General features: G+C 44.1%; 1 protein-coding gene across 1 annotated transcript in view; it reads right to left on the bottom strand.

The window, feature by feature from the left end:
* Nucleotides 1-3,711: 3,711 nt before the first annotated feature.
* The window catches only part of BGLAP (bone gamma-carboxyglutamate protein), a 3,268-nt gene continuing 3,221 nt past the window's right edge, over nucleotides 3,712-3,758 (bottom strand). Inside the window, exon 5 of the mRNA XM_018566200.1 lies at nucleotides 3,712-3,756. The gene's annotated coding sequence lies outside the window, so the exon portion shown is untranslated. The remainder of the gene's footprint in view (nucleotides 3,757-3,758) is intronic.

The raw sequence follows: 3,758 nt of genomic DNA, 5'->3' as shown, positions 1-3,758 counted from the left end.
TGTTTTGGCTTTTTAAAAATTTTTTAAGAAAGGGGGGGGGGGGTGACAAACGTAGGGTACATTCCACTTCCTCTTTTTATATCATAACAAGAATCAATTAGGGGATAACCTATACGGGGAATATATATTACTATTGCCACCCCCACGGGCGCTTGGAACCTTGCTTCCGCCTCAGCTTTCCATGTCCTATGCCAGGTCAGTGTTGGCTTTACATCATGGCCGCCCATCATTTCCTGGATGTCACATTTAGATCTCATCTGATTTGTATATCCAGAGGAGCGCTGGGCTGAGATGCATATACAAGCTGGTAGGATATAACCCCGGCATAGGTTTATGGATCATCTCCCGACAACTGTATCTTGTATGGGATGCAAAACCTCTGCTTGTGGACAGAAGAACTGAGCAGAGTTCTATGTACAAGAACAATGTATTACAATGTTATTATACACCATGTAGGGGCCACATTCCCAGAACTCCCATCATTGCACGGGTCTCATTTTTTTTGTCCTATGCTCAGGATGCACTCGCCCCCTAGTGGTGTGTGCGGATATAACTCTGCTTGTGGACAGCAGTATTGAGCAGAGTTCTATGTGCAACAGACATTATTAATACATACCAAGTAGGTGCTACTGTCCTAGGGTTCCACTGTGGACCCCCAAACTCTCACATTCAAACAAGTGCCTAGCATACCAATTTGTGCTGCTTTAAAAATGTGTTCACCTGACCTTCCTTAATGTACAAGTGTGATGAGACCATGTGGGGCTGATGTGTAAAGTGTATTCCCAGCGAATGGCTGGGTGAGTGCCGTTCACAGGTCATTATGGCCACTAGATGGCACTGAGGAGCATTTCAATTTCCTGTGCTCCTCGGCTCCATCTAGTGGCAGTGACACCCTGTGCATGGTGTTCAACCAGCTATACGCTGGGCCAACGCTTCATAGATCAGCCCCTATACCAGGGGTAGCCAAACTGTGGCCCTTCAGCGGTGGGTGAAACTACAAATACTATTATGCATTTGCCTCGGTAGGCCTCGCCTGTGGCTGTCAGAGTCTTGCAATGCCTAATGGGACTTGTAGTTTCATCACAGCTGGAGGGCCGCAGTTTGGCTACCCCTGCCCTATGCCATATCATGATGCATCGGTCAGATTTGTGCAGCCGTTACATGTGTAATGTGGTTCACTGCTGTTCTCTGATTGGGTACCATAGGATGGTAGAAAATAGTTCTTATGCCTTGTATTGCATGATCAGAATGATTTGGTCATCTCACCATCATTTTAACATATCACCATGTAGGTTGGGCATAAGCTATTGTTTTATCGCTGCCTTGATTTTCTCTTGTGCTCCCATAATCCCCTTCTTCCTTAGGTCCCGGTCTTCTTGTCCTATACACCTAGAACAACAGCTCCCACAGTGCCACTATCCAGGGCTTGTAGAAGCCATCTCTCCCTCTACATTTTGTTGTGGTCACTCTCAACTCCTATAATGATACCCCAAGTTTCTCCAGGACTAAAAGGCCTTTCTTGGGGGTAGAAACAACTAGCAGAGTCATTCACCCTGCGAAGCTCTTGTCAAAGTTCACTCTGTGCGAATGGATACAAAAAGAGAAAGCTTGTATATTGTCTTTTCAGGTTGAACTGTAATACAGATTATGGCCATTAGGTGGAGCTGAGGAGCACAGGAAAGAAGTATGCTCGTCAGCTCCATCTAGTGGCCATAGTGATGTATTACATTACATTACAATCCTTACATCAAATTACATTACAATCCTTACATTACATTACATTACATTACAATCCTAACATCACATTACATTACAATCCTTACATTACATTACATTACAATCCTTACATTACATTACATTTGATCTGATAAGAAAATCTATTAGAAACTTTCATTTTTGCCTCTGTGTGCACAGAACGAACACTCATGAAGATTTACAGAGTGAATGGCTCTGTGAATTGCTTATAAGTAGACCCCTTCATCTTGGGCTTACGTGGTCCCATTGTTGCATTCTCTCCTACGCTCAGGATGCCCTTGCCCCCTAGTGGTGTGTGCGGATATATAAAACGCAACATAAAAGGCTAACAATGTCTAACCACAACCATACTGACCTATGTAATGGTTTCATTAACCCTCTAACAGCTCCGCACAGAAGGTATGTTATCACGAAGAGTGTGTTAGCGAGGAGACAGCTGCGCACCATTAACCTCCATACAAAATATGACATTGACTATAAATAAAAGCAAGCAGCTAACCTGCTGATAACACGGAGCTACTGGCGTGACCCCGGAGCCGTTCTGTGTCATGGTAAAGGGCTGTCAGGATCCGTCACGGCTAATAAAGATTTGTTGTATAGAAAGAAATGTTAATATTATTATTATTATTATGTAGTAGGAATAAAAGTAACCCCAGAGGTGATAAAAACCAACCTGATGTGCTGTGCTCATTTCTTAAATTTTCAAGGTTAGGACTGAAAAGCAATGCTCTGCAGAATATATCAATATGTATCTGTCAGGGGGGAGATGGGAGGGAGCAATGTTCTGCAGATCTCTAGAGGGGTCAGTGGTGGAATAATCTGCAGAATATATCAATATGTATCTGTCAGGGGGGAGATGGGACGAAGCGATGTTCTGCAGATCTCTAGAGGGGTCAGTGGTGGAATAATCTGCAGAATATATCAATATGTATCTGTCAGGGAGGAGATAGGACGGAGCAATGTTCTGCAGATCTCTAGAGGGGTCAGCGATGGAATAATCTGCAGAATATAACAATATGTATCTGTCAGGAGGGAGATGGGATGGAGCAATGTTCTGCAGATCTCTAGAGAGGTCAGTGATGGAATAATCTGCAGAATATAACAATATGTATCTGTCAGGGGGGAGATGGGACGGAGCAATGTTCTGCAGATCTCTAGAGAGGTCAGTGATGGAATAATCTGCAGAATATATCAATATGTATCTGTCAGGAGGGAGATGGGAGGGAGCAATGTTCTGCAGATCTTTAGAAAGTGTGACGTTCTGCAGACTGACAAGCCGGTTACAATAAAACACACACACGGGTGATAAAGTTAATACACATTTATTGTAATAAGACGATTCCTCATAGACAATACCAGGGACAGGAAGTGATAGAAGGAAACCTGATGAGGGTCTCCATGCTGGGAACTAATCCCGGGCTCTGGTTGGCTGGGCCACGTAGGGCTTGGAGGACTCCACTGTCCCGTCTGGAGGTTCCACTATTTGCAACTTCCTGTCCTCATAAAGGATGAAGCTTTCCAAGCGCACAGAATATAATGACTATAATACTGAAGACGATAGAAGATCTGGGGTGAACTCTGGGTGAATTTGGGGTGAACTCTGGGTGAATTTGGGGTGAATGTGGCTCACGTACAAGCAGGAAAATGCGGAGGAATAAAGACATAAAGATAATTGTTTCCTATATTACATGGAAGGTATTTTCTGTCCTTATACAACCTTTGACTTCCCAGCCGTTGCAAGTAAGAGGCTGGCAGGGCATGCTGGGACTTCTAGTTCTCATACAAGGCTAGTCTAGAGAACTGCTATCCTCCTGGTCCTTGGCGAACGGCCTACTCCACCAGTACTGTCCCGCCCACTGCTGCTTAAAGGGACCCGTCAACGTATAGAAATATAACGTTTATGTCCATCGTAAGTCTGAGGGACTTGAACAATTCTCAATCTCATCTACAAAATGCTAAAGTGCTTGTGGCCCTTAAGGGCCCATTTTTAAACTTTTAACCCT

Source organism: Nanorana parkeri, unplaced genomic scaffold (genome assembly GCF_000935625.1).
Source record: "Nanorana parkeri isolate BGI_ZX_2015 unplaced genomic scaffold, ASM93562v1 scaffold923, whole genome shotgun sequence".
Lineage (NCBI taxonomy): Eukaryota > Metazoa > Chordata > Amphibia > Anura > Dicroglossidae > Nanorana > Nanorana parkeri.
The sequence above is the reverse complement of the archived record's forward strand: the minus strand, read 5'-3'. Positions and strand labels throughout refer to the sequence as shown.